We start from the raw sequence: 12,123 nt of genomic DNA on the forward strand, positions 1-12,123 counted from the left end.
CGTGACAAAATGATATTAACGATGAAGTATAAAATCCGAAAAAGTCGTGAAAACTTGACGTTATCACGAAAAACGACTTTCCGAACCGCCAAGACTTGATGGAATCTATAATTTTCTGTTCACGAAAAAATATGAGCGTTGAAAAATCCAAAACTGTTCACCGGCCCTCAAAGTAGTAAACTTTTCTGAATATTGGGCCGAAACTGTCACTTGCTAAAAGACAGGGGTTGAATGGTAATTCTGCATCAATATACCCCTTTATTTGTAACAATTTCTGAGATTGGTCCAAAAATATTAAACTATGAAAAAAACAGGGACCAAAAGTGTCAATTTGCTGAAGCTACAGGGAGTAAAAATGAAACTTTACTATCTTCTTCCCAATTTGTTTGATGAACGTGAGACACGACAAAAGTTTCAGTACCGATTCCTTCATTTTGATTCAAAACAGATCATTCGAAAAGTCATGCCAAAAGTTCCGATTACGAAACCAAATAATTTCGATTGCGAGCCCCATTACATTCGTTCTGATTGTAATTACCAAATCACGATTCCAATTCCGAGCGGCAATTCTAATTCTGAAATCATGTGCGAAGATTGATTCTGTACAAGATCAGATTAATTCCTTCTATTCCGATCAATACCAAACACGATTCAAGATCCGACTTTGATGCCTTATTTCCTTAGATCTGATTTCTATTCCAACGAAGTGATTTTACACTTCCAATTTCAACTTTAAACCTTTTGATCTGATTTTGACTTTCGGTTTTGACCAGCCAAATCGAGATTCAATTATTTTCATCTGTTCATCATCGGTTCTTTAAACTCAAATAATCAATTTATCAATGAGAATCCCCAATTAACATCGAATAACAATTATGTACCCAAAATCACAATTGAACATAATGATAACAAGAGATGATTCACTTTCAAAAAAATCATTATCAATCTTCAATTAAAAACGATGTTAAGAACAAAACGCGAGAACAAGAACAAAAAGAGAATCAAACAGAAATCGAGAATAATGAAATCCAACAGCACTTAAGAACGCATAATCGACATGAATTGAATGCTTAATTTGAACGAAAGACTTTGACTTACGATGAACAGGAAACGAACACAATGGGCAGCGAATGAACAGTAATCAATAAAAGATGGGCAGAATCAATAGTGATTAAAAAAATAAGATTCGATGATTTGGCTTAGAGTTCCAAAACAAATCAGATCCAAAAACAAATAATAAATAAAAAGAGAATAGGATCGAAATCACCATGATGAACAGTAACAAAATATATAAGTCTTTATGAACAATTGCTTGAACAGAATTTTGATTCCAATGCGCCAAAACACCAATAATCTTCAATAACTTGTGCAGAAAATCATCAAATCAAGAACCGATATTTCAAAAATCAATAGATCTTTAAAGACCCGCTCTGATACCACTTGTTGGGATTAAAACCCTAATTGAGATTTGATGAACAAGATGCGGAAAATAAGAACAAACACAAATATGAAGATTATGTCGAATGATCACTCGATTTATTCAAATATGAGGAATAAATTACACTTTCAGTATAGACTAAAGAATCTAACACTACTTAAGAAACCTCACGTGGCGGCTACATTTTGCCTCCCTCTTAACCCTAATTGTGAATAATACATGACTATTTATAGGGAAAAGACAAGTCTTGGGCTTTTAACCTAGAATTCATCAAAGGGGCCCATTGTCATCATCCATGGAGTGCTTTGAAACCCTACATCTTCCTTTATGACAGGGCCTTCCTTGACACACAATGTGTGTCGTAAATAAGTGTCGTAAATGCGCATCGTAAGTTTACGACACGCAAAAGCGTGTCATCTTCCTTTATGACAGGGCCTTCCTTGACATGCATTTGCGTGTCATCTATGGCTTTTACGACACACAATGTGTGTCATTAAAATGAGATGATTTTTGAAAACAGAATCTAAAATGGAAGGTTTTTCAAAGCAAAATGCACAGACGAGAAAAAAAAAGTTTGATGTTTCAATGATGTTACATATAGAAAAAGTTAAAGTACAGTGCTAAAAATGGGATGATTTATGAAATATGAATGTAAAATGGAAGTTTTTCAAAGTACAATGTTTTAATTGTATGTTTTTTCAAAGTAAAATGCATATATAAAGAAAAAGTTGAAGTGCAATGCTAAAAATGAGATGATTTTTGAAAATTGAATGTAAAATAAAGAAAGAGTTAAAGTACAATGATAAAAATGTGATGATTTTTGAAAATTAAATGTAAAATGGAAGTTTTGAAAGAAGAATGTTTTAATTGGAAATTTTTTTAAAGTAAAATGCATAGATGAAAAAAATAAGTTTGAAGTTTCAATGAGGTTACATACAGAAAAAGTTAAAGTGTAATGGTAAAAATGGGATGATTTTTTAAAATTTTAATGTAAAATTGAAGTTTTTGAAAGAAGAATGTTTTAATTGGAAATTTTTTTAATGTAAAATGCATAGATGAAAAAAAGAAGTTTGAAGTTTCAATGAGGTTACATACAGAAAAAGTTAAAGTGCAATGGTAAAAATGGGACGATTTTTTAAAATTTGAATGTAAAATGGCAGTTTTTGAAAGTACAATGCTTTAATTGTAAGTTTTTTCAAAGAAAAATGCATATATGAGAAAAGGTTAACATACAATGCTAAAAAATATCATGATTTTTGAACATTAAATATGCTAACAATAACATAAAGAAAATTTTTAAGTGCAATGCAAAAAATGGGATGATTTTTTAAAATTGAATATAAGTTGGAAGTTTTTTGAAAGTAGAATGCTTTAATTGTAGGTTTTGTGTTGGATTAGTGTCTAAGTCCATAACTATTTTGGTATGTACTTGACTCGATTGTGCATGGTCCTTTTGGGTTGCCTTCACCAAAGCAACTTGATAGGATGAATTATGGAGAGAAAGGATTAAATATGATTTATTAATATATTATGAGAATAATATATTAAAGGAGAAATCATATTGTTTAAATTAATATTAGTCAAGAATTAATTGGTAATTAGTTTTGTAACTAAAAGAGATTAATTAAACTTAAGGGACTGGAATTGTATTTATAAGATAATTTCAATTTGGGCTATGGATTGCCTTATATTAAGGAGTGGACGAATTCTATGGGAAAGCCAATGAGGAAATCGTCCAAGGCCTTAAGGAAAGGAATCTATGGGTTCCTTAGGGCTTAAGCATCCAATTTAGGGTTTCCTTGTTAGATAACCCTAATAGCCTCCTATATATATAGATCCCTTATGACCCAAAAACATGGCTAAGCATCCTTCTAGGGTTTCACACGTTTTAGGGCAGCCTCCATCCTCTTTCTCTTGGTGTTTGTGAACCATTAGAGGAGTGACATTTGTGACTCTAAGCTTTCTAAAGTCAATACAAGGAGGAATTGGATTGTTATTGCTACATAACAATCAAGGTAATGTCTTAAACTCATTCTTATGTTAATATGATTACTTGTATGCTAGAATTAGGGTTTATAGTCTTGGATAACTTGCATGTACAATAGAGAAACCTAGATCCAAGCATTAGGGTTTGTATGAGCACATAGGATGTTCTTATGACTAAAACCCATCAGTGGTATCAGAGCCTAGATTGGTTTCTATTGTATTGATGCCTTGTATGTTGAAAAAAAATTCGATTTTTGTGGTTCTGCATCATGGACTCGGTGAGTCCCACTATGGACTCGGTGAGTTACCCCCTACTCGGCGAGTCCATGGGAGTACTCGGCGAGTTCGAGCGTCAGATGGAGCTATTTTCGGGATTTCTTGCTGTTTATCTTTGAGATACTTGCCTTTATCATATTAGACCAATATAAATCCGATTTTATGATATATATGAGTATATTCTTGATCTAATTGAAGATATTTATCAATTAATAAAATATTTATTTCCTTATGTGATAATTGATTAATTATTTTGATTAAATTGGTAAATTGTTTTGCAAGAAATCATTAAATAAATCAAATATGGATAATTATGTGATTAAATGTTAATTTAGATTATTTGTTATTTGATCCTTGTTGTTATGAAAAATTTCATATTTTCCCCTTTAGGTTTTATAGTTTAAATTTGAACCCAAAAGTTTTGTTGTTTTAAAATTTAAATAGTTGAAACCCTAATGTTTTGAAAAAGGTTTCAAAACTTGCCCTCAAGTTTTGGAATTTAAATTTTGATTAATAGTTTAATTTTGATGAATATTTAAATTCTAAACCCTTATGTTTTGAAATGTTTCAAAACTTGCCCTAAAGTTTTGGAATTTAAAAGTTGATTAAAAGTTTAATTAGGAATGTTAAATTCTAAGACCCTAGTATTGTTTTGAAAAAGTTCAAATCACACCCTTATTGTTTTATTAATTAATTAAGGAGTATAATTAAAAGAGGTTTAATAAATCCATAATAGTTTTGGTTTACAATTTAATTGAATTAAAGGTATAATTATTAAATTTGACCACCTAGTATTTTCAAAGTGTAAAATACACCCTATACTATATATAACATTAAAAGTCTAACATTATATATATATATATATATATATATATATATATATATATATGAGTAAAAGTCAGTCTTACCTTTAGTAGGCCTCATTCACGAAGCTGGTCTATAAGGGGTGTTTAAGGAAATTGCCTATAAAATGGTGATTGAATGGGTATCCACTCTTACCCACCGCACTCTTGACTAGTGGAGGGTCATTAGCTGAACGGGTATGATAGGACGAAACCTTCCATTATAAGTATAATGAAATACAAAAGTAACTAAATGCTTCACAAATCCCCAATCTTAGTTACTTAGGCAAAGTGAATTGATGCAATTCCATGAAATTACACTTTGTGCCCTTGCGAAGACGTTAGTGGAGCGTGTGTGGTTTACCGGCACACTAAATGGCTCTAAGCAAAGGTAGCAAAGGGTGACTCAATGTTTGTCATAGTTCGGTGGAGCGTGTGTGGTTTACCGACACATCGAATAGGTGATTGTAACATGTGAGGGCACCATGTAAGTTTGCATGGTTATTCACACCCGCTTTGTGATCCTCGGCATCCCAGTCACAAACAAGAGGGGCATATCAAGATTTAAACATGCCATTGAAATGTTCAATGAATCTCAAAGGATCTAGTAATTTTCATAAATTTAAAACTTAAATTTGTTTTTCGTTTTTTTGTGGTGGAAATTAGTGAATCGTCATTCACTTACCTTCAAATGTTCTGCAATTTGGGTTACGACATCCCTCTCCCGAGTTGTAGAATATTGTGTTGGGTCCTAGCCTTAGTATCTTATTTGGGTGATTTACTAAGGACTCAATCAATCAACTAACTTGAATTTGTTTCTCCCGTTTTGTAGATGTCTAAGTTCGACAACTATGGTCTTCTCAAATCCTGTGGAACAAGCATTCCACGTGAAGATGGTATTCCACGATTCGATCGAGGAACAAGAAATCATGCTTCACTTCCTCCACCTCCTCCAATTGTTCTCCCTAACCCACAAGATCGAAGAATTGAAAGGTTCAATATCACTAAAGCCCTATTGGAAATGAAACATGAAGATGGTAAACCCGTGTGTGCCCACGTTCTAGGAATGAAATCACACATTGATAGGTTGATAATGGTGGGTGTGTCATTCCCAGATGAGTTGGTTGTGAATTGGGTTTTGCAGTCACTTCCTGAATCATATAATGAGTTTAAAAGAAAGTATTATATGATGGATCATGACGACAACCTCATTGACCTAACTTACATGCTCATTGCTGCTGAATTAGAAATGATTTAGCGAAGCAATGGAGCGTATTTGTTGGGAAAGTCAACCGACCATGCTTCCGAGGACGTTCTAGGAGAACCGACCTGCGTTTGCTGCCAAAAGAAAGGGCATTGGATACAAGTCTGCCCAAAGAGCCTAAAGAGTCCAGAAGATGGGAGAGTCAAAGAGTATGGCTGCGCTTCAGGTAAAATCCACTATCTAACTTCGTTAAGTTCCTATTCATTGATTCTTAATACATGATGTGATAAGATTACATTTGAATGTTTTGCAGGATCGGTGAAAAGAAAGGAAGCTTGGTGATAGAGCAAAATGAATCTAATCACAAGGAATGGATCGTGATCGCATGGACTTGAAGATTAGATTTTGAGCTTAGATAGTTATGATAGAGTTGTTGGAAATTTTCCTTTTGAAATACATAGTTTTCAATGGATTTTGCATTGTAAGGACAAATGTCTTCCGCTGCTTTTATAAATAATATAAATTTTCGTTTATTTCCATGCAATGAAATCGTTATGAAAATTTGTGTTTGCATATCTCTACAACAAATGGATATGATTCTTATTTATGGTGTTTATGGAAAAGTCGAGAATTTACCAAATAGGGAGAGTTTCTCATCGCCCAAGTTTCAATTGGACAGAAATTTGGAATCATGCAACATGGTTGCACGATGAATGAGAAATTTCATATTTGGAAATTAGACTAATTCGTTGACAAAATGTCAAGTGAAGGACTAGGAGATCAAGTACACAAAGTTGTGTGTTGATTAAGTCCACCATAAGAGTAACAAGATATTCGTCATGGTTTACTAAAAGTTTAGTAAATATGATTATACTCATAAGATTAAGTGTAATTCTGAATTGATTGAAAAAGTTTAAATCAATAGCAAAATGAATAAGAAGAATCAAGTAGGCAGAAAGATAAAAGTTTTTCCATTCTAAGAAGAAGGGAGAGTACCTTTTATGCTTTATGATAGGTCTAAATGATTAAGAACCATATCTCAATTGATCCTCTAAGTGAGTCTTAGTACAATTGTATGTCTAAGAAGAGGTATCAAGAATTGAAGAAATTGTTAAATCAAAAAGTCAATCGTACTTCGTTCCAATAACAAGTCTTAAAGTTAAGATTGTGGCAATAAGTGACAAGTATTAAGAAGGTATTTAACATTCATCAAATGTTGAAAGTTGTGATGCCTTGAATAAGACAAAGACCAACTAGGACCATTTTATGAAGTGTTATGTTTTGATAAAAACTACACTAACTCTTGAATATTTGGTTGTCAAGAAATGTTTATTGACAAGAGAATCTTATATGTCAAGGAGTTAGTGGGAGTCTTAATGGTCTTGAAAGGTTTCAAGAACAAATCAAATAAACTTTATCGATCATCACTAGCACACGAGTTGAGGTTTACAACCTATCGTGTTGACACTATTTTGTTTTCTATGCCATTCCAATTGAGTTAATTGTGCATATGAGTCCTATGAGTTCTCGTTTAAATGCATAAAAGGCAAGGACCTTGATCAATGGAAAGTACTTTGATAGGCAAAGGTGAACTGCTTAACTAATTGGAAGACATGGTGGGCAGCTGTGCTACCATAAGGTAGGAAATCAAGATTAAGGAAGTTCGGTCCATATGAGTTTGAATTTGTCGTAAACTTTTGTTTTGATAAATTCACATGGATAAGAACACATACACCATTAAAATCTAAGTGTCATAAGATTCCATCCTTCATGAAAATGACTGTGAGGAAATGCTTTCACTAAGAAAGATTTTAAAAGGATAGTGATTGTAAAATTGCATTCTTAAATTCGATTATGGTTACGGTATCCCTTTCCATGATTTGAGTTGTGAGGTTTGGCAATTAGTCTTAATTGTTTAGACACACATATGAACTATCTAAGGCAAAGGTGTATAAGTTCAAGAAGCTTTGATAAAAGATTATCAAAGCACTAAGTATTAGAAACATGGACTTAAGAAATTCAATAGGTATTGTTTTTCTGAAAGTTAAGATGTTTATGAATACATGTCGAAGCTAGTGGGAGCATAAGTGTTATGTTTTATAATAATCATCATGATAGTGGGAGCATAAATGTTATGATTGTATGATTATTAAGGAAAGTATTGCAAGTTGGCAATATTAATTATAGAAAACAAGAGTCATTCTTTGCAAAGTTGTAAGGATGGAATAGTTGTTTTGCTATAATTAAGGGAGAGAATATTATGCTTCATTTCAAATATAAAGGCTTAGGTTGTGGAATGTTAATAAATTTAGTCAAAAGTACATAGTGTGTTCTTAAAATTTCGATTATGATTGCGGCATTCCTCTTCACAATTCGAATTTTGAGAACATAGCAAATAAAACATTATGGCAAAAGATTGATAAAGTATCAAATCTTTATGTAAGACATTTTGCATCGTGTCCCATACGCTTCGGGTACAGGATCGATTGCAAATGCTATAATATTTGACCATTCTAAAATTTTCCAAATGTTTAGCGCATTTAGGGGGAAAAAGGACTAGAATCGGTTTTTGACCAAAATAATTAAACAACTATCAAAGGACAATCCAAAGTTCGTCGAGGATTGATCGCTTGTGAGTAGTTGGAAGTATAGTATTGGAAAATATGGAAATGTTTCCATATTGGATGGACCATATCGACATTATTATGAATAGATAAGATTCTATTAAGAATGAGTTGTCATATGGAAAATATGGAAACATGTCCATATTGGGAATTGAATATTGAAAATCTATATCTAGATTAGAAACTTTTATGCAAAAGGATGTTCAAAGGAATGTACTTTGAGTGAGAGACATCACATCTATGGAATTGTCTTGTAACAATCTCCGATAGAGGACTTTGTAATTTCATTGGCAATAGTCTTTGTGACTTTGGTGCAGTGATATTACAAAAGGATCGTTGCATAAAATGTTAGAATCTAGCATATTCTATAAATTGATATTCTTACATTTATAAAATGGATTAGGGGTTATGAAATGAGAATGATTGGAAATGTGTTCAATTTGATCTATTTCACAAAGTAAGAACCATAAGTAAACATTGTGTGCATGCTAAGAGCATGGGACAAGTGTGATAATTCAAGTAAGAAGTTGATTACCCGAAACGACAAATAATGAGTAATCGATATGGTGATAAATAAAAGGTGTTTTATTTATGCTCAAAGGGTTGAGGCCATATGGGATTAGTATTATTCTTGTGTTTCACTTTGCATGTTTGACTTCCTGAATAATTTAATTAATTAAGAACAGTCAAATTATTCGAACGGGCCACAGTCTTTCATATGTTGGAAGTAGGTATGAGTGAAGACTGTCGTGAATTGGTGTGTGGATTGTATAAAAGAGTATTAGACATAAGCAAATGTTTGCTGCAACGTTCATGAGTGCTTATGAATATGAATTTGAGCATTGGATCAAACCCACGCTTACTTGGATCACTCCATGGATTGTATCACGAGTGATTGGCGAGAGGATAACATCTTATATTCTTGAAACCGAGATGTGTGAGTTGTATCTTGTTAATCGGTTGCAAATTGATAATATGAAAACGCACTAGTAACTTGGTGTCATAAAACATATTGTTGTGTGTGATTCGGTGAGTGAGTGCAAGCGAACATTGAATCAAAGTTTATCCGTTCCTTTTATTCAAAGTAGGATAAAAGCGATATCTTTGGGCCCCTCGATGATTTAGTGATGACAAACGTAAGTGTTCGGCCGGGCTAGGGCTAATTTGATTTGTTCAATTAGTCAGTCGTCATAAATCGGAAGTCGAGAAATAATACAAAGAGAATGATTTGAAATCATATCTCATACGATATCTAGAATGGAGGAATATATGATCCCTTATCTAAAGGACACGCGTATCTGATAGGATCAGAGTTGACGGCGGCTTTGGAAAGCTACGATTGCAGATCAGGATCTGAAGTCATACACATAATAGTTATTAGACTTATCCAAGTGGGAGACTGTTGGATTAGTGTCTAAGTCCCTAACTATTTTGGTGTGTACTTGACCCGATTGTGCATGGTCCTTTTGGGTTGTCTTCACCAAAGCAACTTGATAGGATGAATTATAGAGAGAAAGGATTAAATATGATTTATTAATATATTATGAGAATAATATATTAAAGGAGAAATCATATTGTTTAAATTAATATTAGTCAAGAATTAATTGGTAATTAGTTTTGTGACTAAAACAAATTAATTAAACTTAAGGGACTGGAATTGTATTTATAAGATAATTGCAATTTGGGCTATGGATAGCCTTATATTAAGGAGTGGACGAATTCTATGAGAAAGCCCATGAGGAAATCGTCCACGGCCTTAAGGAAAGGAATCTATGGGTTGCTTAGGGCTTAAGCATCCAATTTAGGGTTTCCTTGTTAGATAACCCTAATAGCCTCCTATACATATAGATCCCTTATGACCCAAAAACGTGGCTAAGCATCCTTCTAGGGTTTCACACGTTTTAGGGCAGCCTTCATCCTCTCTCTCTTCATCCTCTTGCTCTTGGTGTTTGTGAACCATTAAAGGAGTGACATTAGGGTTTGTATGAGCACATAGGATGTTCTTATGACTAAAACACATCATTTTGTTCAAAGTAAAATGCATATATGATAAAAAAAATTTGATGTTTCAATGATGTTATAGAAAGATAAAGTTAAAGTGCAATGCTAAAACTGGGATGATTTATGAAAATTGAATGTAAAATGGAGGTTTTTTAAAGTACATTGCTTTAATTGTAAGTTTTTTTCAAAATAAAATGTTTACATGAGAAAAAAGCTAAAGTGCAATTCTAAAAATGGGACGATTTTTTGAAAACTGAATATAACATGGAAATTTTTTAAAATAAAATGCTTTGATTTTTTTTAAAAGTAAAAAATGCATAGATGAGAAATGAAACGTTTGATGTTTCAATGATGTTACATAAAAAGAAAGTTCAAGTGCAAGGCTAAAATTTAGATAATTTTTGAAAATTGAATGTAAAATGGAAGTTTTTCAAAGTAAAATGCATAGTTGAGAAAAAAAAGGCCTAGACAATGTAGCATATTGACTTTCCATGTTTAATCTAAGTACAATAGAGTTCCTAAGTTACAGCTACTTATAGTGCGGATAAAAGGGTGGAAAATGTAACATCCTATTTCGAGAAATTTCTTATTTCGGGATTGTGGACAATAAATGGGTCAAGTAAAGGCATTAGGCTTCAAGGGAATAGGGTTTAGACCGTATTCGATGTTCATAATATTGGTTATGCGATCCAAGCCCTTGGTTTGTGTTGAAGTCAAAGGGGCAAAATGGGAAAAATGATGTTTCAGACTTCTTGCATGAAATTGTTAGGGTGCAAAGTCATGCTTGGATGTAGTGTTTTAGGCTTTCCTCTTTGTATGTGTAAATGGGTTGAATCTTTCCTATAAATAGGAAGTGAGTGACTCCCATTATGTAAGAGTCCATTTTGGAGTGTTAGACTAGAGAGAGAAATTGTATACAAACCCATTTGTATAATCTTTCTAGATCTAATAAGAGCTTTGTAACAACGGAAATTTTAAAACAAAATTTTCATTTCTAAAAATGTATTTCATCCAAAACAAGGCATAAATATCCAACGTATCATGTCATAATAAAAATCATAAAAATCCCAAGATCATAAGTCCTCCATCAGTGTGTACGGATCACGCCGACGCCTTCCCACGATCCTCGCTAGTACCTGACACATACACAATAACTGTAAGCATAAATGCTTAGTGAGTTCCCCAAAATACAACTTACGCACATACGCCTTTCCAGGCCCTGACCTTCCGGTCCATGTGTCTCAGGGGACTTCCGTCCCAGCTGGGTAAACCTTCCGGTCCTACCCACGCCAACCTTACGGTCTACATTACAACGCCTTCCGGCCCATAACATATTCGCCTTCCGGCCCATAACATAATACCTTCCGGCCCATATCAAGCATTTCATACATAGCACATATAGCAATTAACTTATCACATGTAGCACATATGTCTCATACCATATCTGACCTTCCGGTCACACAGTCAAAACCCTTCCGGGTACAGTATAGTGAGAAGACTCACCTCGTGAATATCGATAGCTAGCAAATCGCGGAATCACTCGTGCTCGATCCTCCGAGCTACAATCCCCCTATAACATCATACGTCTCTTATTAACACTTTTACCACTAAGGTTGACTACCCTTTTCAAGTCAACACTAGTCAACTCTTGGTCAACGGTCAACTTTGACCGGACTCGGCGAGTGCACTAGGGCGACTCGGCGAGTCTAGACGTTTTCACCAACTCTCTAGGATTCTCTTTTGACACATCGA

Source organism: Lactuca serriola, chromosome 4 (genome assembly GCF_051521515.1).
Source record: "Lactuca serriola cultivar US96UC23 chromosome 4, Lser_US96UC23_V15, whole genome shotgun sequence".
NCBI classification, from domain to species: Eukaryota; Viridiplantae; Streptophyta; class Magnoliopsida; order Asterales; family Asteraceae; genus Lactuca; species Lactuca serriola.